This window comes from Chiroxiphia lanceolata, chromosome 8 (genome assembly GCF_009829145.1).
Source record: "Chiroxiphia lanceolata isolate bChiLan1 chromosome 8, bChiLan1.pri, whole genome shotgun sequence".
Classification (NCBI taxonomy): Eukaryota; Metazoa; Chordata; class Aves; order Passeriformes; family Pipridae; genus Chiroxiphia; species Chiroxiphia lanceolata.
The window spans coordinates 20,115,177-20,141,674 of record NC_045644.1 but is presented as its reverse complement, the minus strand read 5'-3'; positions in this window follow the sequence as shown (position 1 = coordinate 20,141,674).

The window sequence follows — 26,498 nt, the reverse complement described above, 5'->3', positions numbered from 1 at the left end:
GTCCATGACGTGATGTTAACGCTTGCAGGCAAACAATACAAGTAGAAATAATGTTTGCAAGTATAAATCATTTTTATAACTTCAGCTAATCAGAATCTGTCCCTTTTATGGGCATGATGAGCTCTCTCTCTCCCTCTCTCTCTCTTTCTCCCTCTCTCATTCTGACTCTCACGCAGGGTTTCTCAAGTGTGCAGGACATTAAAAGAAAAATGGATAATAAAACTGCAAATGCAGGTCCTGCTCCTTAGAGAAGCGGGGTACTCATGACTGTGGTTGGCTTCACTGGCGCCAGCTTTCGTGGCAAAGCCCACAATTTGAAAAGTACAGGGTAATCTTAGGCCTTGCACACCCTGGCAGCCTGATGGAGGTTAGGGAGCTCTCCCCCTGCAGTAGAACAGAGGCAGTGGTCTCCTGCCTGGCAGATCTGTATGGTCTGCAGAAATTCTGTTCTCTGGAAGGAATAAGGATTATATCAAGTGGCCAGGATAGCAGAAAGGGGCAGTTCCTGAGCCTTGCTCCTGACGCAGTTCTCTGGGCAGTTCTGGTTGCCAGGAAGGGCAACTTCTCCCTGCTGCAGTATAAACCAGTATTGGTGAACAACTGTAATTCCTTTCTGCTCTAGCTGCCTCCCACTTCAAATAGAGCTGGCTTAGCTCCACTTACACTAACAGTTTTTTTCCTGTGGGAATAAATTTTTGTTGGGTGTCTTTGGAAATGTTACCCGAATGTGAAAATGCTACAACCTGTCAATGAGAACGATCATTCCACAAACAGCATGCAACACCATAACATTTATTATATGAGCGCATCTGTAAATTCATTGTCATACACTTGCCTCCATCTGTATGTGCTTACAGAGATGCTCCAAAATCCCAGTTCTCATCCAACAAACCTATGCACTCTGGCCATTCAAATATTACCATAATTTTTGGGTCATGGAAGTGAGAAGGTGAACATGCTAAATGGAATCTAGACTGGGCTGGGCGAAGTTCAAATGGGTATTTGCTGTGATAGTGGGAAAGGGCAGTGGTCTAAGTGTCCTTGGGGTCCCCCCATCACATCTCTATTCCATTTCCATGTCCCTACTATAGCTGTGATCTAGCTGCAAGACCGCCATGCCATGTTGATACCTTGGCTCTGTGTCCCACTGCAATAGCCCCATGTCAACCCATAGCAACCAAACCATTTCACAGGCAGCGAAACCAGGTCTTTGTAAGATGTGAAGACACACTTTGGGGGGGGGGGGGAGGAAATCTGCCTGAGAGCTATTCCTGCTCTTAGTTAGCCTCACAAGCCTCACCTAGAATTGTCTCACTCTGGTTTTACCCATTGTTCTGGGAGCTTTCATTTCATCTGGGGCCTGGCCTTTCATTCCTTGCTTAATCTGTGTTTTAGGCACACCCATCTTCAGCTCTGTCTTGTGGAAGGATCTCAGACCAAGATTTCTCTTTGTCTTCAGTCCTTTTGATAGCACCATCTCATGCTGCCCCTGACTGGGCTCCCTGGAAGTTCTCTGAACCTAATTCAACACCTTGTCTTGTCCAGGAATGCTGATGGACCTGGTTCTGGCAGTCCCATTTAGATATTGTGAAACTGCACTCTAACTGTTGACTATTGCTTCTGCTGTGGTCACCTGTTTATACTGTGGTCATTTGGTTTATACTGTGCCACAGAGCAGCCCTACTTTACCTACTTTTCAGCCTACTCTACTGGAATGCAAGGCTTGTGTTTTCTACTGGTTGTAATGATGGTTCTTTTATTACAACTGTCCTTTTCCTGGTTAGTCAAAGAAGAGATCCTCCTTAGTTCTGGTCAGTAGGAACATTTCTCCCATCCCAGATCTCCTGGCAGCACCCCCTTTCCTTTTGCAATGTGTTTTCAGCCCTGCTCCAATGGCCAGCCTGCACTTTCTCCTTCTCCCTTAATCCAGACTCAAACCCCAACCCTAACTTTTCAGGTTCAAAGTGACCAGGTCTGTCTGGGCAGTGCCTGTGGGGCTCTGTCTACGGCTTTGCAGAACTCTTGGAGTCATAATCGGATTCTGTTAGCGCTTAGGAATGGAGAAAGGTAAAAGATAGGGCACTATGCTAGAGCTAACGGGAAAACTTGGCTGGAAGATGTGTTTTGTCTGAGCAGTGCCTGGTAGAGCTTGCCTACAGGTTAAGAGAAACCTTAGGGCTCAGTTTAGAGTTGAGAGAATAAAAAAGCTGAACTATAATAGGAGGGCTCTGGAAAGATTCTGGTGAAGGGAAGTGGATAGTGCCAAGGTATGTAATCTGATAGATTTTTTTTTTTCTGGTCTGGGAAACAACAGGGAAGTGTTGAGGTATTGTTTAAATTATTCTTAAAAAAATTAGTAGTATATTTGCATTTGGCAAGTGGGAAGGAAAATGTCAGAGGGAGAAAAGAGTGTGCACAAGAGGACAAAAAAACTCCTGGATGTGTGGGCAAAAAAGAAGCCAATATTTGATTAAGAAGAGGAAAGTGATCTCTTTGAATTGGGTCGTTGCTGTTGGACCACTGGGAAAGCTGTGTCTGTGTTTGCAAGTGATCTGTTTCACCAAGCGAAAAAGATGAGGCAGAGCAGAAGAAAAGCTGAAGAAAGATCAATGGGAGGAGGGGGACAGCATGGCAGATTTAATTAATTACTGCATATTAAAATGTTTGTTTACAGTAACAAACAGCTACAAGAGGTCTGATGTTAATTAATTTACAGCATTTTTCACCAGTCCCTTTGCCGTTGCTGGCAGCCAAGGAGGTAACACTGTGGCAGGTAAGATAATCTCTCTTTAGATTTACAGCAGCAAATGGAGGTGAGCTGAGGAGGCAGTGCAGTTCTGACTGGCTGCCTCTACACATTAAAGGATTCAGGGGATCTTGTCCAGACAGTAAAAGGGACATCATTTGGCAGCCTAGGCAAATGGTGCTCCAGTATAGCATGGGAGCTGGGCAGTGTAAGGGCAGGTGCTTGGATAAGAAAGCCAGGCTTTTTGGGATGGGGTTTTGACTTCACCTTGGTAGTGCTGTAGAGGCAGGTTTGCTGTGGGATTGCAGTTAACTTCATTGTGAGTCCCACAGCTCCAAAGAAATCTGGGCAGCCTCCATGGCATTCAGGACTTTCTAGGATTTGCATGCAGAGAATCAGTCTCCTCCATGTGTGGAAGATTCTGGAGTAACATATGTTCTGTTCCAAAGGTGGATGTGGTCAGTCTCTGTGGGCATTTAGCGATTTTGTTCCAAACTGGCATCATTTAGGTATTGATGGGTTGATACAAAGGGAGAGCAAACCTGGAACCAGAAGATCTACATGCGTGTTCCTCCAGCCCAGTGTGGCTTCTCTGCCTGCCCACCTTGTGCTCTGGCCTCAGTCCTTACCTAGGTGGCTTTGGAGGGCAAAGGAGAGATGGTGTGTTTGTACCTCTGCCTTGACTGTGCTATAACTGTGGCTAGATGTCTTCAAAGTGGATGAGAAGGTCTGTGTGAGCTGAGAAGATAGCTCAGGTCCTAAGAGCAATGTGAGAGTTCTGTGAATAGAGGGGAAAAATCTTTAAAGCTATTCATAAAGCTCTGTCTGTTGCTCTGAGACAGCTGAAGTGCTCAGCAGAAGTCTGAGGAGCCTTTTCACACACTGCATAATGTGCTTATGGATAGGCAAGTAATTAAACATGGAAAGAGCAAGGCTGAGCTTAAAACCTCTGATCCTAGTTTCACTGGTGTCAACACTAGCAAAGAAGCAGTACAGGAGGTCTGGATTTCACACCTGGCTGGTTCCTTAGGCTGATAGAGCTGTGCTCAGTGCTCTTTTTTCAGTGAACCCTTTGTAAAGGAATCTGTCTCTTGCCCCTCTTGGTAGTTTTTTTACAATCATGAGATTGTTAATATCATGGAGAAGGTAAGTCAGATCTTTCTTACTCCTAGCATCACTGAAGGCCTCACAGCTGAAACCCGAGCTGGAGTAAATCAGCATTGTTTCCTGAACTTCCCTGAACCTCAGTTGTACCAGCTGAGGGAGACTGAGCCTGTGTCTTTCAGCTGCCTCAAGGCAAAAAAAGTCTTCTCCCAAATTTGGAAGCTCTTCATCTGAGTTTCTCTGTGTGGCTGTAGGTGGGCTTTGTTCTTATGTACTTGTAGACCTTTGCTGTAATCCCATAACTGATCTTAGTAGTGGCCCTGATATTGGCCCTGTCATTTTAATTGGCAGTTAACACTTCTAATTTGTCCTGACTGTATCCCGCTGGCAATTAGCTCTTGTCACTGTGGTTCAGTTCCAAGTCCTTGATACCTGGTGTTAAGAGGTCCTAACACTGGCCTGCTTAAACTGCCCTTTGCTGTTTGTAATTTGACCGGCTATAACTTTGGACATGAGCCACTCTGCTCCGCCCTGATCTCAACCATATCCTAATCTCAACATTAACGCTCCTTGTAATCTTCCTTTTACTGACCTCTGCAATCAATCCCTGTGACAGAGAATCATAACAGTAATTGAATGATAATCAGCAGAAGAAAGCACTCTAGCAGGGAGACATGCTGAAGCTCAGGACTCAGAAGAACTGGTTTAACTTTTTTATTCAGGAAACATTCAGATTAACCTTTGTGACTGCATGCAGGCAGTCTCAGCTGGGTGGGTGCTTCTTCACATCTCTGTCCATCATGGCATCAAATAATTTCTACAACAGAAAGAGAGAATACAGAGTGTGGTGGGTTAAGAAATGACAAGGGGTTTCTAGATGAGAAGGGTGAGAGCGAGTTCTTCTGTGAGTACCATATTGTTTCAGAGATAAGCCTGCAAGGCAGCAAAACCTTTGCTGACGAATGATTTCTCAAACCGTTAACTGGCTGAACATAGCTGAACATCTGGGGAAGACACCGGAGCAGCTGTTGCTGCTCTTTAACTTTCCCTCAGCTTTGCCTTTAACCAGAAAAGTGCTGGCAGAAGGTAACAACCAGGAAAAGTGGTGATTCTCAGAGCAGGTGTATCCCTGCTCTGGATAGAGAAGTTGCACAGCCCTACCAACAAGATCACAGACCATGGTGCAAGGGGTCTGGGTTTGCACCTGACAGTTTTAATGAGAAGGAGGTCCATCAGAAAATTCCTGTTTTGCTATTTCCATTGTTAATCCATGCTGCAGTAGTAAGAACAGATAACTTTAGTGACCTCAAATGTTTTCCATAGGAATGAAAGTTCTTTTCTGAAGGTGAATTACTGCAATAGAGATCTGAGCATATTCCTTATACAAGGAATACTCAAACAAGGAACTGTCTTGTAGAAAGCCCTTTTTGGATCTATGAATAGAAGAGGTAAGGGCTAAACTTGTAACAGCTTGTACTTACTATGAAAAATGTCACTGATGTTGGTGGTGAAGCAGAACGCAGCTGCTTTATTGTGGATGTTTTGGCATGGTTTGTCTGATGCTGTGAAGTGAACAGAGGATTCAGAGCCCCTGGTTTTAGTCCTGCCTGTTGTGTAAGCTAAACTGAACCATGCCACCTCCCTGTATCCCGTTTCTTCAGTCTTTTAATGTCTTGTCTGTTCATGGTGTGACAGATGTAACATATGGGATCTTGAGCTCCAGCTAGGCTCCAAATACTATTGCTGTAGGTTTCTTACAATACCAGGAACATGCTGACTAGGGACAATGGACTTATTTAATTTAATTTTTGACGTGTGGTGAACAAATCCAGTTAGAAGATGGCTGAATATCTCCACATGTGAGCCACAAACCAATGATTTCTGTAGGGAGGTCAAACACTGGAACAGGTTTCACAGAGAGGTTGTGGAGTCTCCATCCTTGGAGATATTTAAAAACTGACTGCTCAGAGCCCCGAGTCATCCCCTTTTGCTGATCTTGGTTTGGACAGGATGGTTGAACTAGACAATCTCCATAAGTCCCTTCTACCTCATCCAGTAGTGATCTCACGTTAGAAGTGCAGAAAGATCTGGGGAGAAGGAGTCCTTCTTCTGGTACATGTGGGACACGGCCCTGAAGCTGTCTCCCAGTGACAACACCGACGAATTATTCTTTGAGGAACTAAGGGACATTTTTAATACTGTCTCTCACAGGATCCTTCTGGACAAAATGTCCAGCACACAGGTGGATAAACACATCATATGGTGGGTGAGCAATTGGCTCACAGGTCGAACACAAAGGTTAATAGCGAATGGGTAACATCAGACTGGTGACCTGTCACTAGTGGGGTTCCACAGGGCTCCACCTTAGGCCCTGTGCTCTTCAACATCTTCATAAATGACTTGGACACAGGACCGGAAGGGATACTAAGCAAATTTGCAGGTGATACAAAACGTGGAGAAGCTGTTGACTCCCTTGAAGGCAGGGAGGCCCTGCAGAGAGACCTCAACAAATTAGAGGACTGGGCAATCACCAACCATATGACGTTTAACAGAGGGAAGTGCCAGATTCTGCACCTGGAATGGTGCAAACCTGGATGTTCATACAGACTGGGGAATGAGATGCTGGAAAGCAGTGCCATGGAAAGGGATCTGGGGATCCTGGTTGGTGGCAATTTGAATATGAGTCAGCAGTGCCCTGGCAGCCAGGAGGGCCAACCCTGTCCTGGGGGGCATCAGGCAAAGCATCGTCAGCTGGTCAAGGGAGGGGATTGTCCTGCTTTGTTCTGCACTGGGGCGGCCTCACCTTGAATATTGTGTACAGTTTTGGGCAGTGCAATATAAGAAAGATATTAAGCCATTAGAGAGTGTCCAAAGGAGGGCAACGAAGAGGGTGAAGGGCCTTGAGGGGAAGCCATATGAGGAGTGGCTGAGGTCACTTGGTCTGTTCAGGCTGGAGAAGAGGAGACTGAGGGGAGACCTCATTGCAGTCCACAACTTCCTTGTGAGGGGAAGAAGAGGGGAAAACATTGATCCCTTCTCTTTGCTGACCAGTGATAGGACCTGAGGGAATGACCTGAAGTTGTGTCAGAGGAAGTTTAGGTTGGATATTAGAAACAGGTTCTTCACACAGAGGGTGATTGGGTGCTGGAACAGGCTCCCCAGGGAAGTGGTCACAGTGGAAAGCTTGACAGTGCTGCAGAGTTGTAAGTACCTCTAGGACAAGTAGGATGCTCCAGGAAGGATGCTGTACTTCAGAGAGGCCTTTGGGCCATCTGCTAACAGCCAGGGCTTTCCTCCCATCTGGACTGCAAGTGCTGTGCTATCTGGAAGGCCAGCACAGCCTCTTATCCTGTGTGGGTTTTTTGTTGTTTTGTTTTGTTAGTAACCCTATGTATGGGTAGTAGCAGCAGCTACTCTTTGGGATACTTGGGTTACTCCCTTTAACTAAAATAACACCGTGGAGAACACACCAAGCAGGGAGGAGCCACCCTGTTTCTCACAAGGGTTGTGGCTGCCAGCTCTGCATAGCTCCCACACCACTGTCTTGGAGCAATGGTGTGTTTATTTTCTTTCCTGGTGTGTGCTGCTATTTCACTTTTTTTCTGACAGAGATAAATGATTTCTTTAGATCTGCATAATAAGTAAGTAAAATAAATGTGCACATCGAGTTGGTAATTCTGACTCAAGTTCAGGCACATAAAAAACTCAGTCTGGAAAGTTTGTGTCAGTTTTGACTCACAAGGGTTGTAGTGGCACTTTGTTAACTATTCTTTTCTTCCTGTTTTTTTCTTTGGGCTTCTTGTTCATTCCACAAATAGGATTGAAAGCCAACCCAGCCATGCACTGAAGATGCAGCTGGAAATCAAAAATGGGCAGAAAGACCAGCCTGAAGGTCCGAGTTGTGAGGGTTCTTTGGGTAAAAGAGAAGCCTTTCTCTGCAAGATCTCATCAACTCACTAGACTGGGAGACGAGGCTTGAAGAAAAATTATGGACTTGTATGGGCTCACTATGTAATTGCAAGACTTGGCTATATTTTCATCCTTTGAGAGTGTATGCAGAATATACTTGATTTCAGTTTCCTTTCATGGCAAATTGTTGAAGCAGGTGCTGTGTGTCATTACTGATCAGTGCAGAATGTAGTGGAGTGGGGACTTTGGCCTTCCTAGGAGCCCCTAGGCACTGAGATCATACTTTGTAATGAATAACAGCATATGGACACGGGGTGCTCTCAAACAGGATCTGATTGCGCTCTCTCCCTGTATCATGTCTGCGGGGTTTTTATAGGAAATCAGTGAACTGCACTGCTGTGTATTAGTGGAGTGTCTGGAGTATTGCTCCTGATTTACACCGCTACAGAAGTGATCACAGACTAAGCAGGTGCAAATGTACACATTTGATGTAGACCTGTGCTTTCACTTGGAGTGCTTTTGGAGTAACTTGCCAGTGTATTTTTGCCCGTAAAGCTCTTCTGCAAAGAGCAAAGCAAATGTTATTTCACAAGGAGAGTACAATATCTCTCTTGATAGAGGCAGCCTGTATAAATCTGTAGTAATAAGACCAATAATAATAATTATTATTATTATTGGGTAATCTCCTGTTCATGATTCTGACTCCGCAGGCAGTTCCTCTGCATTTTGGCAGCCTTGTGGCCAGTGAGAAAGTGTTAAAAATGATGCAAGCATTTAGCATTTGTGAACTTAACTCTATAAACTTGATGGAGTGAAAAGAATCTTTTTGTTCTGTGCTGAGCTGAGAAATACTCTGGCACTCTGGACACCTGCCATCTTCCCCCTACTGCCTCTTTTATGTCCTGCTGTGAATCTGCAGTATCTTCTGCAGTGGCAGCAGCTGGCAGGACTCCGGTGCCTCTACCCCTCCCTTCCCCCTGACAGTTTTCTCTATTTGTACATCACCTTGTGCTACATGGCCCAAGTTCCTGTGCAGGGCTCCTTAGGGCTCCAGCAGTGAATGTGATAAATAATGACAATAAAATATGTCAACAATGAACAACATGACCCTGTAAATCATTGACAGCTAGAGCAAGTGTTTCCTCTTTGGAAAATAGTCACCCTCATGTCTGTATTATTCTTTCATCTCTTTATTGTCTTTCCCATGCTGACATTGGGCAGCAACCATACAAATCCATGGTGTAAATATGCCAGAGCAGATCCACAGTTTGAGTGGAGGTGTTGAGGTGTTGGTAGGTGCCATTTCAGTGCAGCCCCCTTGTCCCTAGGACACCCTCCTGTAACACTAAACCGGGTGTATAATTCCTGTAATCACTCAGTAGGCATATTTCTGAGAATGAGATCTGAGCCAAGAGCAGAAATCTAATTCAGGATCTCAGGCTATCTTTCTTTCTTCTAACTGGTGGCCTTGGGCTCAGACTGACTGAGTCACACAAGGAAATGAGTGTGACCTGTACGTTGCTACTGCTGTGTGTGCACGTAAGGGCAATTGAGTTGGTTGATATCTGATGAAATCACTGATGACTTTTTGGTGACCTCTGATGGAAAGGTCATGTTTGAGACCAGGAGATTTTTTTCTGCACAGTGGTCTGTCATAAACAACAGCACCTCATTTCCACATGCTGGCTCTGCAGGAAACAGCAGCAGTCCAACATTTTCAAACTTGCCTGTATAAAACTTGGGGTTTGAACCTTTAGTCAGCTTTAAATCAGTAGCTCCCTGGGAATCAAGGGAGCTTTACTTGTCTCCGCCAGCTGGTTCTTAGACAGTAGGCACTGAATACTGTGGGGTGCTCAGGTTTCCTATTGCATCCCTGAATGGGTGTGCTACTTATGTTAGCTTTTGAGCAGCAGAACATTTTTAATAGTAGAGAATGTACAGCTAAGAATGAAAGCTTTATTTTGAAGGCTTGAAAATGTTGGTCAGAGAACAACACACCTGATCTCTTGTAGGTCCCTGGAATTTATACGTCTGATTTGTCTGCAATTTAGTAGTAAGTGAAGAGAGAATCAGGTCACACGCTATCTGGTTCGGCCCCAAATAAAAGCGCTGATATTTAGGAATAAAATCAGGGAGTAGTTGGAGACATGAATTAGGGGAAGACTGAAACCTATCCCTGTTGGCTGCCCAAAAGAGGGACAGAGTGCACACTCAAAGGCTGTGGATCACACAATATGGAAAATGGGTGATGGTTAGGAATTTCAACCTCCTGAACTGTGGGGCTGACAACGAGATGGGGAACCACACAGACCAGAATACATAACCTGCAGCCTATGGCCCCTAACAGTGTTATCTTTCTACACCAGTGAGCAGTGCTTCCCCCTGTCTTTGCTTGTCATAGGACTGACCTGTCTTTCACTTGGAAACTTCATAGTACTGACAGTGTGTGTATATGCACATCTTTTTTTGGAGATGCTCTACCAGTCCTTTTTTCCACTGATCTCACTGGAGCCTAATCCTTGGTCTTCCTCTGCTCTGCTGTCAGCCAGGACCCAGTTCTCCATACTGCTGTATAGTATGTGATTGCTGAGTTTGGGCTATTTGTCACACCTTATGCTGCTCTCTGGTCTTCACTGAGGCTTCTCTCTGCATGCACCAGGATTATGGAGGAGGTGAGGAAGAGTGCTGACGTGTTGATGATGTCAAGGGATGAGCCTAAGGTTGAGGGAAAGGATTAGGCTCAGTTGGTTTCACAGCTGCTGTAGCCATTGGTGTCAGCAGAGGGTTTGCTTAATGTCCTTATGTGTTTTGGGCTGCATCATCATATGTTACAAGCCAGTTGAAGTAGCATATGTAACTTTCCAGCAGCTAAGGATTGGCCCTCACCTCACACTGCTGCTCTGCACAACACTGCTACCATTGTATATTCTTCTACTTGCTGCTTAGGACAGATTGCCAGGATTGGATGTGGCTCCTTTTCCTACCTGGACACAGTGTAGGGTGAGCAATCACAAACCTCCAGTGGTGAAATGTGTTTTGAAGAGTTGGTGAATGGCTCTGAAAGGCCCCTTTCACATCGTGCTCTAACAAATGAAGCTCCTTGTGCCGTCAAAGTAAGATTGATAACTCCTGTGACATTTCATATTCAATATTCTGAATATTGAGAGGTGTGGGTTTCCCTTGAGACACCAACCTTTCTGCTTCTCTACCCCTTTATCTCCAGAGAGCCTTCTGGGATACTGTGGGGGGTGGGGAGGGAGGAAGAAAAATAAAAAAAAAGGTTTGGGGTGGGAAAAAGGAGAAAAATGACACAGAGGAGCTTTTTCCTTTTTTTGACTTCATCATCAGCGAGTCTCTCATTTCAGAGCCTGGCAAATGGAATTGTACTGCTCAGCTACGATGAATGATCCTGTTTTGTTACCCCCTACCCCAGCAGGATCACTGAAATAGGCTTCAAAACTAAAATAAAAATGTTCCTGTTTTTATGGACGCTAGAGTCGGTGATCTGGTTCAGTTGAGAAATTTAGAGAGGTCAGAATTGGGAGAAGATGAGGGAGACAAAAAGAGAGCGAGCTCAAACCAACCTGAAACAGACTTTTCTTTTTAAATTTGCCATGAGGAGGTAATCCAGGTATTTGTTTATCCAGGTACCCAGGAGTTGCTTAAAGAATGAAAAATGGAAAAAAAATAGTTTCTGATTGCATTTCTCGCATCCCTACTCCTTCTCACTACTTGAGGTTGTGAAAGGAAAAAGTGGTGGCACCTGGAGTGATTGTAGATACCCAGAAATGTGGTTCTGGACACATCTTTGCCGTGTGGGACTTGTCCTAGCTCAGTTCACTCTAAAGTGGTTAGCTCAGATCACTTGGTTGATCCAGCTTATTAGGAAATAGTCCGTAGTTCCTGCTGTAACATGTTAATATCTCAGCTGATGTCACCCTCTGTGACCTCTGTGTCTCATCAAATCCACCTCAGCAAAAACACAGATGAAAAAGCCTCGTGTTACCTTGCTCTGTCTCATGCTACCTCAGCCAGTCAGATGAGGTGGTCTAAATTCCAGCTAGTCAAGCTGGAACAGGTTGACAGGTGTTTTTTAAGTTGTTTAATTTCCCAAAGGAAATGTGCTGTGTAGCAGTGAAATTTAGCCTGGCTGCATCTGGCTGTGGAACTATTTTGGTCCGTGTTGTGCCCATAGATTCATAGTATTTTAGTAAAGGGACTCTGAAGCACGGAAGTCTATGATGGGCTTGTGTCCAAGATGCTGCCTGTTCTCTGCTATCCCCCTGAAGGTCCTCTGAAGGTGCACATGCTGAAGGTGCACAAGCCTGTGAGCAGGAAGAGAGACAGCCATGGTAGTGACATCTTGGGGCAAGAGGTGCTTTGTTGGCAGCTCAGCTTTCTTGGTGAGAGTTCCTGATGACACAGGTCAAAAGCTGCAGGGTGCAGAATGTCTCCTATGCTACTGAGAGATGTTCTATAGATGGAGTACAACTGCCTTGCCTTGCAGTAGCTTGAGGTGGCCTACTCCCTGTAGCATAACCGAAATATGTTGTCCAGTGGAGGGGGTGGATTGCAGCCTCTTGTGCAAGAAAAACCTCTTCCTGCAGGCTATAGCCCAGGGCAGACATTCTTTGCTCGCTCACAGTAATTCACCATCTCTCAAGGGACCCATTGAGCTTATTTAACAAAGGTCAGCTAAATTTTCTAGTGTCCTGCTGTGAAAGCAGGATTAGCAGAAATCTTATTTATCCTTGGTGTCCAGCTACTTGACTGTTTCACTTCAAACTGCCATGCTGGCATAAGTCTGAATTTGGTGTGGTTGTGGTGGATAGAATCTTAAAGAGCCCACTACATGATGACTTGCAAGAGGTTGCAGCTGTACCAAGAGGGCTTGATTTGCTTCCTCATTTTCCCTGCCCTGACTTTCCATGGCTGAGACTCCCTAGGTTTTGAGTCACTCATGTTTTTAATCAGTTTGTGTGATTATAGGCAATTTGGGCCAATTCTGAGATTAAAGAGGACTTGTTTTCAGATGCACTTGAAACAGTTGTGGCTCGCCGTGTGTGGTTTCTGCTTGAGGAAAGTTCCATGAATTGAGTTTGTCTATTCTGTTTTCATTGCTGCTCTTCATGGCCTGTGGCCCCATCTTAGCCAGAGGTCTGGGTGGTAGGTGCTGTGTAAAGCATGACAGGAGGCAAGAGCTGCCCTGAAGACTGTGCAGTCTAAATGGCCATGGCTACCAGGTTTGCAAGGATGGTGTTCCTGTTTTTTTCAAGCAGGGATCTGTTACAGCCTCTTCCAGCTCGCTCCTGTGAGATATCTAATCTGCCTCTCCCTTTCTCTTTCTTTTATTGTGCTATTGAATCTGTGTATCCCACTTCTGGGATTTCCCCAGTCACAACAGCAAAGAGCATGTGTTTCTAGCTCATGGTGTGCAAGATCCACCCCTCATCCCTCCTGCCCCAGATTTTGCTGTTGCCCCTGTTAGCAGTTGCTGGAGCACTCAGCTGGTCTGCAGCCTTACTTGGCAGCAGGAGCATTTCCACACACCACCTGGCTCACCAGCAAGGTTATGGTAGCATCTCTGGCTGGCTGAGGAGAAGCAACTACCAAAAGCCTGGGGAGCTTTTGCAGCTTCCCCAGGACACAATCAGGGAGCTTACAGAAGACCTGAACTTCAGTTCTTCTGAGAGCAGCAGCAGTGTCTCAAGCACAAAGTCACCCTTACCTTCACAGCAATGGGTTCAAGTTGTGACTACAGATGGCTAAATGGTTTGTGGAGCAGACACAGACAGTAGAGTGGGTTGTGGGTCAAGACAAAGCAAACGGAGACAACAATGAGGGCTGAGAGAAAGCCTCCCAGCCTTTTGCAGCTGGGGGTGAAGCAGCTCCATCCTTCCCAGACTTCTACCTGCAACCCCTGAGTGAGTGTAGCAGGAAGTGTCAGTTCTGCTGATATGAATTAAAAGCAACATGGCAAATGGTGTTTTCTAGCTGCTGTAATTACCTCTTGAGTAGAAAACAAGCAGCTGCCTTTGGCACAGCTCTGATCAGCTGTCTTGGACAGGAAGGGCAATTGCAACTTCACCTGTTGGGTTTCCTTTTGTTAATGTGCCATGATACTCAAAGGAAATGAGGCTGGGCACCATGAAAGCTTGATCCTGGCACAGAAAAGAGCTGGATGGGGAGTCAAACTTCTGTCTTGAGGAACAGTCCAAGCACTGATTTTTTCCAAAGTCAGATTTCAGCCTTCTCTTCAACTCTGGGACAAAGTCCTGCTTTAAATAGACATTGATGGTGTTTCTACCTCAGAGGAAGGAATAAAGCTTTTCTTCTGAATTCCCACCTGTATCAGGGGTTAAAAATAGATCAGTCTGTGTGTCTTGGATTTGTGGTCCCCAGTCTTGTCCAGGCCATGAAAAACCATGTAGGTTTTGAGCCAGATATGCTTTGTCTTTTAAAGGGAAAGGCTTCATGGTGTATATCACCCTTATGTTGTGTCCTTCTAGTATCTCACACGTGGTGCCTGGGCCAAGTGTAAAAACCTGACTTGTGACTTACGGTAACCAAGTATGTTCTGTGTGTTTTTGCTGTTGTCAATCAATCTATTTCTCCTCCAGTGCTCTCCCATTCTCCCTCTATACTGGTGGAATGTGTCATGTAAGGTCTTATTTTCAAGCACAGACTCGTCCAAGGGTGTGTGTTATCTGACGGTGCAGGTTGCCTGACAATATGATAGTCTGGTTCCATCAAGGTTAAAGTTAGGTTCTGTGTAATAGATACTGTGGTTTCTTGGCCTTTGGCCCATCAGAGCCATGGCTTCTCCTTCCTATCATCTCCCATACCTCCCTCAAAAGCTTATCTGTTCTGAAAAACATTTCTCTCAGTGAGAGAGGGAGAGGAGGAAAATGAAACTCTGAAGATACAACACATTCCACTATCCTTAACTCTCATCTGTCCATCTCCTGTTTGGCTAGGGTGAACACAGACTGGGTTGTCTGAAAAGGCAGGCATCATACGGTGTACTTGCCTCTGCCTAGACACTTGGTCAGGATGACTTTTGCTTAGAGAAGGGCATCAAAACTCAGGGATGGTCAGGGACTCCTTGGCTTTTGGAGTCTAGTCTCCTTCAGGGACAGTGTCAGTCTGTGGGTCAGATGTATAGCTCAGAAGGGGCTGCAGAAGTCTCAGACTGTATGCCCTGACTGCTCTCAAACGCTTCCCCAATCCTCTGTGAAGCCTACTGTGCACCAGACTTGATGATGAGAGCCATGATGATCACCACAGTGATGAGAGCAGGAAAGATCAAAGACTGGTCCATGCATCTAATGGGTAAAAACATCCTGATAGTCCCAGGCCACACTTCACTCTGCAGAATAAAGTGAAAGCACCCACCCCAGCACAGGTGACCTAAAAAATGTATGTAGTATATGGATATAAATCATCACTAGCCTCATCTTCTCTTTTACTTGTTCTCCTTTACTTGTTCCAAACCTTCCTGCCAAGACCTGGACAGGGAACCAACATGCTGCAAGAACTGTGGGGGCTTTAAAGTAAGAGATGTTCATCTACCCTTCTGTGTGCAGACAGTCTTTCCTCTGTGATGAGTTAGTCTGTTTCGTGGCTCAGGCTGGGATGCCTCCTGCAGCCTGTCTTCCTCCATCCAGCAGCAGACAAAGGAAAGGAGACACTTGCACAACATCAGGAAAGAGAGGAAGCAAAGGGAAAAACAAAAGGGAGAATGTGAGGCCGGAGGAATTATTTATTTTTTTTTTTCCCCTTTCCCTTTTTTCATTCTTCCTGTGCTCTGCCTGTTCCTGTCAGAGCTGCTGAAAATTGTTACCGACAGATCGAGTGTCTTCCAGTTTCTGTGTCAGGGAGTTTTGCCGATTCTATGAACCATGCAAAAGAGGGGTCAGGCAAGAGAAGGAGAGAGCAAGAGAATGACCAATTCAGCAGAGCTCTGGCTTTATCACTGATCTGGTCAGGTTCACTGGGTTTTAACTCCATGAGCCAGTCAGGCTTAGAAACTCACACCTTTGTTATCACCTTTCAAGAGGAGGGAGCGGGGTGGTGTGAATTCTCTGGGGTCATCAAGAGAGGCAGGCCAGAGATCATCTCCTATAGCAGAAGCTACCTTGCCCTCACCCTCCACAGCATGCCAGACACTTGGATGCTCTCTGTCAAGATTTATCACTATTTATTACTTCACTGATCAGAATGGGGATGAAGGCGAGTTGGAGGAAGTTTTGGGTCCTGTTTGGCCCTACTGTCATGGCTTATGGCAGGGAGGACTGCGAAGGGATCAAAACTTGTCAGCACTGGGTATGACTGCTGTTTGGGTCCAGGTCAGAACAGAGCTCTCAGATCATAGAACCACTTTTGGTTCTGCCATGTGTTCTCATAGTGGGAATAAAGGTCTGTACAATCTGTGGAATCTGTACAGGTTTAAAAGGACAGACAACCTCCTGACTGTCCCTCTAAATGACTTGCGTGCCGCAGCTTATAGCTTGTCTTGGTCTGCTGGGCCATGAGCTCCTGTGCTTGGTGCTCTTGGGTGCCTAAGGTCCCTGTACTCAAAAGGATGTGATGCAGGCTATGCACTGCCAAAGAGGGACTTTGGAGTCTTGTATCTGACTGTATGACCATATCCAAGGCTTTTGATGCTCACTGTTGCTCTACCTGCATGTGAAGATTATGTTGGACATGACAGTATTGTCAGTCATGCTAAAGGTGGCAACTGAAAGGTGAATGACAGTTCCTGGGAGGATCAGGCTAAACAGACATGCCAGACTGGTGTGAGAAACTGGAATATCTCTGGAGACTTTGCTGAATCCTTTTCTGTGAGCAAAAATCAGGAAGAGGAAGCCTTACAGAAGTGAGATGCCTGGGCAATTTCTTCTTCTAGAAGCTGGAACCTGGTAGCTGTGACAAATGAAGTGTCTCATGGGGAACATATTAATGCAATGGAAAGTCACTTTTCTGGAGGCTTAGGCCTGACTGAGTTTGAGTGGAGGCTTGGGAGGTCTTTACTTAGTTGGAATAAAGTCTCTGCTGATCTAGATTAGTTCATTAAATCTGGGTATGTTGCTTCCACTCAGTGCTAAAACTTTGCTCTAGCATGTTATTGGTGACATGTGCAGGCTCTGAAAAAAAGATCTCTGCCTGCAGAAGTAGGTTCTGTATCAATATGACTACCTTCAGAGTGAAGGTATAGAAGCTGAAATAGAATTGCTCAGTAGAAGAGAGGAGCTGTAAGCCACTGGGGCTTTGGGATTCTGTTCCTTTCCTGGATGACAGGGACCACTGAGCTGTTTGAGTGCCTCTGTTTTTCTCTCCAGAATGGGTCTGCTGTGACCCCTCTGCTCCAGAGAGACTACAAGAACTGTTCTCCTGCTACAGCCAGTCAGGCTACCAGCTCAGGAAGGATGTCCACAAGGGACCCTCCAAAGCATGTGCCAAAGACCTGAGGTCCCCCCAAGCACTGCAGTGCTCTGCACAACTATTTAGCTGTCCGAGCAGGAAGGCAGAACAAGCAGCCAGTGCCAGCTCTGGGGACAGTGAGATTAGGGAATGACATGCACGTTTTGGTGGTGGTTTTGGCAAGGACAGTGCTGAATGTGGAGATTCCAGAGGACATGTACAAATAGCAGTGGGGCTGGTGCTCCTCTGCAGGCCAATGGGAACTAGCTTTCCCACTGATTGCTGGCCAGTGCTCTTCTATCATCTTGCGGAGATTGCAAGATGTTGGCTGGCTGTAAGTCAGTAAAAAAATAATTGTGGTCGTTCAGCAAAAGGTTCCTAGAGTTTGGAAAGTGGAGGGAGATTGAGGGTAAGGTCAGCTGACTTTTCTTTCACCATCAACAGAAGGCACAGAGGGATGTCTGTGTGTGTGCTGGAGCTGTATGGGGGCTGCTGCTGCTGCTTCCTTTGGTGGTGGAGAGGCCTGGGCACATGGTAGGTTTTGTACAAACATTGGACACAAATCTTTCCCTTGCCCAAAGAACTAACAGTCTAAGGTGGCATGGGGTTGCCGACAGAGGTGTCAGTGGATGAGTAGGAGAAATGTCAGTTTATGCCACCTGGGCTCTAAACAGTTTATTGCCAGAACAGAGTAATGACAGATCACCACCTGCAAAGAAGGACATCTCTAGGTCTCTCAGATCCCTTCCGTGGGGCAACATATCTGTGAAAGATATGGAAATCAAGGGAGCGAGGTGGTGATGCTCATAAAAGGTTCAAATGGATCTGAGCTGCAGTGCAGAGGGGAAGTCATAATTTCATAGCTGGTATTTCTTCTTTCCCTGAGTAACTTGGCTTTATGGCTTCTGACGTGGTAGCAACAAGGCAGGAATATGCTGGGTGATGGTAGGCAGGGATTCTTGGAAATATTATTGCTGGAGCAGGTTATAGTTCTAGCTCAGGGTAGGGTATTGTTGCTGTAGGTGCTATATAGCTGAACGGCAACCTGGATCCCCCTTGGTGTCCCCATTGCTGGTGACTGTTTTCTGATGGATTCTGTGGTGCACTACTGATTCCCAACTGTGTTGCAGAGTTTCTGAGGCATCCAATATCCTGGCTACTGAATATGTAGAAACTGAGGAGACAGCTCTTGAATTTGGCTAGCTGTGGGCAGCACCAGGGGTAATTTGATCAGTAAAGGGTCCTTTAATTTAGATTCTAGTATCAGAAAAACTTGGGTTATATTTTCAAGTTTTTTCTTCACCATGAGAAGAGCACAAAGTGAAAGCTAAGGTTTTAGTCTACTCACTTGTCTCCAGTGCTCTTCACACTGACTATTGTATCTGAGATCTGGTAATTGTGCAGGGAAAAAGAGACCGTGTCAGCAAACATCTGAAACCAGACAAACCTTAAGCAGTTGAGATTCAGTGCAAAGCACATAGTTGCCAGTTCAATTCCATTGAGATGGGCTTTGTATTTCATATGCTTTCTTCTCCTGTCCTGATGTTCTAACTGTTTTCATGGGGTTGCCCAAAAATTTCACCTTAACTTGATTTTAGAAATACAGGCTTTGGGTTTCAGAAGGTATTGGTGAGCAATACAGGGAGGAAGGAGACAAGCAGCCTTTGGTGGAAGTCACCTAAGTGTGGGTACTGGAGGTGGCTCTCAAGGGTGCTGTTGTCTGAGTGTGGGATCATGAGCAACAGTGACATTGCACGTGGAAAGGGTGCATCTGGATGGCCTGGAGCACCCACTGGCTGGAAGGAGTGTGTGCACAGTAGTTATGAAGAGGAGAGAGAGAGACCTATGGTGTGCACTTATAAGATGAGGGAACTTTTATTATATGGGCATTACAATTAGCAGAGGGGGTGTTTGTCCCGAAAGTGTGTGTTAGAGGAGGGGGGAGGCAGGGAGGGGAAAGAGCTGGCGGTGATGGGAAGGAAGGGAGGGTGCCCTGACCTCTCCTCATAGCCCTGACTGTGTCCCCATCTGAAGGTCTGGCATATCCACTCTCACTACTTAATGATAGTGACATTACCCATCCGCCCAGCATCGCGGGGCTTTTGTCTTCATTCAGGCAGAAATGAAGTTCTCCTGGGCGCACTTATCAATCACTGCAAAGCTCCAGCTGTTCCGGAGCCTTTGGATCGACTTCAACAGCCGTGCTTACAAATTGTCTCTGAATAGCACCGAGCTGAGACCCCCTTTTTTGTCATTGTCTTCCGACAAATGTTTTTTTTCGGCAGCCTTTCGCAGACGTTGCCGGCTGCCTTCTGCCGTGGTGATTGAAAACAGGCCTGTTTTGCATTCTCCTGTCGGAGTCCTGGGTTCAGGGAGCTGTCCCCGAGTGCCACTCCAGCGAGTGCCGTGCCAAAGACAATTACATGCATAGTTTTGCTGATTGCATTAAAATCATTAGAATGAAAGATTCTGAAATCGTACATTAAGGGGGGAAATTAGAAAAAGCTTCAGAGACAGACAGCAATGTCCCCAAAGTGAGGGCAATACAATTAGCTCAAATTGTGTTACATACACACAGACTAGGAGTAGCTCCTGTAACAAATGACCTTATTATTGCTGCTCCCTCTCTCCCTCCATTCCTTTTTCTCTCCTTCACTCCCCTCTCATTCCCTTCTCCTTTTTCTCGCCTCTGAAACTTCTTCTTTGTCCAGCACCACTGTTCTCCTTAATCTTCCCTTCACCTTTCTCCCCATCTTTTGTCTTGAGGAGTGACTGGAAAGGGGCAGTCGTGGGATCCCAGGAATTTATTACTTTGCTTTTTGAGCTGCTTTGCAGACCATTTAAGAGGAAGTGAGCAAGTACAAACTCCAGAAGTTAATTTTCAGCTGAGAAAGAAACTTTGCTCTCCTGGGGAACAAGGAAGTACATGACTCTGAAAGCTTTGTGTGTGCACCAGCCATCAAGAAGATCAAAGCATTCAGCTGTCTAGCTATACTCCTTATCCAATGCCAAGAAAGAGACTAGTAACTATGCCTGAGGTGGGAAATGTTCCTGCATACCACAAGTACCAGCGTGGCGGGAGGTGCAGAAAGGTTAATTCTTGAGGGAAGAATGATGCTTCTCCAGTATGAATTCTGGGTTGTTGGGAAAAAAAATCACATTATGCCAGGGCTTATGGGCCAGCCCCTTTGTCATCCTGTAACCATGCTAACAGAGAGCAGTTGGCCACCTCTGAGTGCCTTACCTGTGTCAGTCAGGGACTGAAATGCATCTTCCTCAGCTGGTAGTCAATGTCTTAACTGTAAAAGCAGTTATGTGTCACTTTGCACTGTGACACTGTACAGCTTCTCTGCTGGGACTTGGGGTAGTTATGGTACAGGCTGGGGGAACTTTTTTGTTTCCAGTGTACCAGCTTGTAGCAACCTGTGTCAGCTATGCCTATGCATCAGCTTGCCCTGCTTTGTTTCTGGTACTTTCACTCACTCATGATCTCTGTGTCCTGCTGTAACTTTATTCACTGAAGATCTTGTCTTTGTGTCCACTTGCTGCTTCCAAAGAGCCAGGACATGCTATGCAGGTTCTGTTGAAATGCACATCGAGGCATGGAGCACAATGGCTTACATGTGGCAGTGAAGCAGCACCGCTGGCCCAGGCTCTGCCTCCTGCCTTGCTATTTTCACTGCTCCGTGGCATCTTGGGCTGTACTCAGCTGGCCTAAATTGCACCCACATTTCTGTGCCAGGCTTCTAACAACTGACTCTGAGTGTTTACAGGAGCTCATGTCAGTAGGCACCTCTGCACTGAGGAATCTGAAGACATCTATGCAGTGTCTTGGGTATTTATTGTTACTGGGGTGGGTTTTCCTGCTGTCCCTGTGTGTATGCCTGACTTTAGGCTCCAGTTCTGCTCTCTGAGATATAGGGTATTGTCTTTCCTCTTGGTTTACACTCCAGCCCAGGATCTTGTTCCTGACAAGAACTGCTGGGGCAGACTTAGGGGAAAACTGTAACAACAGAGAAAGCTTCTCTAATGCTACCTTGATGTACTCAGAGGCTTGGAGCAATCTGTGTCTCAGGGATACCTGAACCTGAGGTGGTATCTTTGTATTAGTAGTGTAATAGTCATTTAAACCACTGTACATTGACAAGGTGCTGTATAAATGTCACATAAGAAGATGTGCTTACTTCTCATAGGAGATTACAGTCTCAGATTAGATGTGACAAAGAGGGAAATAGGATGTCTAGTCATGCGAAGGTTTGTGGGGAGGAGGAAGCAGAATAGGTTGGTGAGATAATGGGTCAGGGACCACAGTAAGTATAAAAAGCAATAATAAAGGGAAAATGAAGGTAAGAGTGAGGAAAGAGATAACGGGGCAGAAGATGTATCAGCAGAGTGAAGTTGGTGGAAGATTTAAGTTGCCTTACTGTTGTGAATCAAAAGTGTAGATGGACTATATGGGACAAGTGGAGGAGTGCAGGAGGTGAGAGGATGCATATGTGAAAAAGGGAATGGATTTGTTTTACTAGGGCAGCACAGACTGGACACAAATGTGACAGAAGTGGAGAAACCAGGCAGGAAAGGAAATCAAGCTAAGAAGACCTGTTAAAGGCAGAGGAAATGAAGTGCTGGGTTTAGTGGCTTTAAGGAAGAGAGGGGTATATATTTTACATAAGGGGAACTGGGTGTTGGAAAGACAAGCAGAGATGCAGGCTTGAGCAGTATGAAGAGAGTAAAGAGAGGGAAGGGGGACAGATGAGGGTGGGGAGAGGAAAGGAGTCTAGCTTGCTCAAAATCCAAAGGGAATATGGACATATTAAACAAAGGAACAGAGTGAGCTGCAGAGCCCAGAGATAACTTCAAAAACATCTTCAGAGAAGTGGGATGCTAAGAAGGTGCAAATCTTCAAGGATATATCAGCAGCCAAGACTCCTCTTAGTAGGACGAGACCTGACTGGAGACAGCTGTCACTTACTCGGATTTCTGTTGCTTTTGTTTCAACTTAACTCACAGGAGGAACAACCAAGAGTCAGTAGGATTTATCTCAGTTACCCCTACTCCCTTTGAAGCACCTTCCTCCTTACTTTCTTTTGTGGCCAGTTTGCTTTCTTCCTAGTAACTATTAGGCTGTAAGGGATGTTACCAAATTTTGGCATTGGAAATGCCAGCAGACTCCTTTGCCTGTTGGAGGTGAAGACTAACCTTGGCTCTTTCAGAGTGTGGTAGGAGACATTCTTTCACACTAGCCTCTCCCTGCAGATTGGAGAGTCATGCAAACAGTCTACTTGTATGTGCCATGTCTAAAAATGGGCAGGTTGTGGTGTTCAATCTCTGAAGTGAAGCAGAAGAAAGATCAGGTTTTATGGATGTAAGACTCAGATATTTGAGACTCAGTAACCATTTTCCAAGCCAAATTAATATTCATCAAATGATACAAAACAGAACCTAGAGCAGTACCATCAGTAGATGCTCTTGGACTCTTCTCCACTGTCTGGCCTATGTCTTCTCTGAACCCTTATCACAATGTGCTCTCCAAATTCAGAGATCCTATCTTGCTCTCACCCACTGCAAACAGATGTTATAGACTTTTCTGAGACAATACATTCCTTTCTGTAAGATACCTCCTTTCCATCAACATGAGAGAAGATCTGAAAAATTTAATCTCCCATGGCAGAGTTAGCCTGTCTGTACACCTGTCTATTCTGCCAGAGATCCCACTGCTACTTTTGATATGGCTTGTGAAAGTGGCCAACTCCTTGTTTGCTTAGAAGTGAGGGGGAGGTACAGAACGGGACAGATTGAAGTGTGTTGGGGCCAACAAGGGCCTGACTTGATCAACTTCAACAGGCTTTGGATCGGGCCTTTAATGACTGTTTGCATGTGGGCTGGTGTGAGTAGGCTGAGAAGGAATGTGGTCTATGGCAGGATCACTGCAGGGAAAGGATGGTGCTTTACTGGGGGTGGAAAATGGAATTGTCACTGTGGAATGAATGAATTGTACAGTTTCTCTTTTGTAACCCAGGGAATAATTAAGATAGATGGGTAGATGAATTAGCTGTCCTGCAAGGTCAAAAGTGGATTGCCTTATTACTCTATTATTTCACTGTTGTGGAACTATCACCACTAACACCTTTTTCATGATATTTTGTACATTGCACCAAAAAAAAAAAAAAAGAAAAAAGAAAAAAGGGGGGGAGATACAAATTGATCGTTTGCTGGTGAAATCAGTCTTCGTCATTGCCAGCAGTGCTTGGATTAATGGGATTGAAGGCTGCTGGAGGTTCAGCCAGAGAGACGGGCGGAAAAACAAGAGAAATTGGTTTGCACCCCTGGGAATGGAATTGATGTGACTTGCACGGAGCTGCTGCAGCAGTGGTGGCTGCTATGCTGTGATGCTGTTTAAAAAAAAAAAACAACCAAAAAAACAAAAGGGAGATGGGAGAACAAAATAAATCCTTAGCTGGAATACTGGGTCATTACAAACATGGACGGTAACCTTCTATCATGCTTGGGAGGTCCAGAAGAGTACATTTACTAGGAACCTTCAGGAAACAATAGAGCACAGTCTTTGTGAAACACAGCTGCTTTCTGATGGTCTTCTGCTATTCCTGTGGGACTGTAAAGATGAGGTTTGGGACAAGCACCGGAAGCTGGACATTTCTCCCATTACTGGCAAATATTGTCCAATCTACATAGCTGGTCATGGAGATCTTCCAAATGGGAAAAGACCATGATGTGGACATAATAAGAGTAGAGGAGACTGGTGATAGACGTGGTTTTAGAATGACAGAAGCAGGGACATGTCAATTTAGGTCACTGTGTCTTTGACCTGACAGCCATGGAAAGAAATACAGTGGAGAGGTAAACCTGTAGTTAGTGTTCCCATTTCCAGTGCCAAGAAGTGGCTCAGAAGTGCTTGCTTGCTTGCTTCTGAATTTTTTGCTTGGGTTCTAGTAAACAAGAATTTTGATAGGTCTGAACTTCTGAAGGGAAGACAGCTCATTTTGCTCACAAGAAGTCCTGCTTATGCTTGGCGTTGTGGCTATAGTTGATCCCGTCTTCCTCAAGCACCATGAGCAACAGCAGAGGAAACCCGTGTCCATGTGTATTCAGTGTCAAGGGTCTTCCCTGTCAACATACATATTCTCTTTGTATTCACCCAGTGTTAGCAGGTGATGGTGCAGGGTAGATGCACCACAAAACTCTGAAGTGCTGAACTTCGTGATAGGCTTGACTACTCTTAAGCAGCAGCATGCATAGCATTTATCTGATCAACTTTAAAAAAACAGCTTTCCAAATGTGGGGCTGGCTCTGAGGAAGATGAAGTCAACACAAGAGGGTTTTTGTGTGAACTGGAGATCTGGCAGATTGCTTCCTCAAAAATATTTTCCTTTTATCCTGCTACCATTTGGTCAACACTGATGCCAGTTATGAGGATAACTAGCTGTGAGATTGAAAGAGGGAAAACCAGATTATTTCTGAAAACTTTTGCATATGGTTGAAGACTGAAGATAGCACACTTCACAGCTGTGTCCTGTCCACGGGGACTCAATCCAAGACAGGATGTGGCTTCCCAACTCATGAGTGGTTCTGGGAGCATTCCCCATAAATGAGACTATCCACAATATAATAGAGTGTAGGGCCAATTTCCTCTTCATTTACCTTCCCTTGGTTCCTGGGCCACACTATTGATTATGAGAGATGATATTTTAAAATTGGCTGTGAACTGTAGGCCATTTATATGTCTTCTACTCCTGGAGAGCACAAGATGCTCCCCTATTGATGGTGAACTTAATTTTTTCCAGACTTTTAAATCCAGCATAGCACAAAAATAGAATGAAGACTTCTAAGGTATAATATAGCTGTGAGTTGTGTCCATCTCAGACACGTTAATTCTGAAGTCTAAAGAAGGCAATTTTTATCTCAAACAAGGGTGATATTTGGACAGGGCTTTGGTGGAAAGCCTGACCTTCCCATCCAAGATGTCACTTGATAAAGGAAATATTTAAAAGAAAAATCAGAAAGTTGGGTGTGCATCCCAAAAATTCTCTCTGCATCTTTTACTCTGTTTCTTCCACGCTTAATGCACAGATAGAAAAGAGTGGGCAAGGGGGGGAACTGAGAAACTCCTTTTACAGCACTGTGAACGGTACAGAAGCAAGACCTTGATGCAAAACATTACGGTGTTTGCATTAGGCAACTGGCTCTGGAGATAGTCAGGGTGAGCTGAGCCTATTTACTAGCAGGAAGAACAGCTGCCACGCAGGGCCACTGCCATTTTCTGCTCTCAGATCTGCACTGTGGATCTTGCCTTCTGCTTTGCTCATGAGAAGTCCTTGCGTGTCTGGGAGGGCAGGTCCATCTCTCAGAGCATGCTTTCCGAACTGTGAGTTTCTATGTTGGGTAAAGAAATTCTTTAACCCTTGGGTGCTTTAGATGAGCTTCTTATTTTTGACAATCTGACTTGTGTATGGGATTTTCCAGAGCATCTATTACTCTTGGTTTTGACCCAAACTGCCTTTTCTTTTCCTGCACTGCAGAAGGCAAAGTGCTATAGGATTTCTGAGCTACAGCTGTAGCTTGTAGTTGTAACTACAGCTTATAGCTAACTCAAAGGTGACACCGGTAAGGAAGATCTGCCACACAGTGTGAGGCTGGGTTCTGGCTTGGAGACCTTGGTCCTTTTGATCAGAAATAAGGAGGGATGTAAATGTGATGGATGGTTACCTGACCACAGGCTGTGTTATGTATTGTGGTCCATGATGTTATGGACTGACAACTGCCAGGAAGGAGCAACCAGCAGGAAAGGCTGTGCTCCAGCACTGCAGGTCTGTGGGACTGTAATGTGACCTGGGCAAGCCACTACCATGAACTTCTACTCTACAGGTATTTGCAGGGTGGATTGGCCACTTCTGGAGAATTCCCCACTGTCAGTGTCTCTATCTCTGCTTTATTTTGGGTGATAAAAGAAGACAGATGGTTTGTCTCCCAGATGAGGACATGACATGTGTCGGCATCACATGGGTCTGTCTGTGCCTTACAGGTGTAATTATGAACACCAGAGGAAGGGTTTTGAGACAGCTATGTGAGTGCTTCACTCATAGTTGCAAAATAAAGGACTAATTCCCATTGCTAGTTTTGTAGCACTGATGTATGATCCTTTCTTTTGCCTCTTACCACTGATTCAGTGACTGTCATCAGGTAAATTATGTTTTGGCTGAAAACTACATTTTTAACCAAAATCAGTGATTTAGGAAAACTTTAAATGTTTTTTTCCTCTAACATTTAGGAGAAAAATAAGCTTTGATTTTTCCTGTTA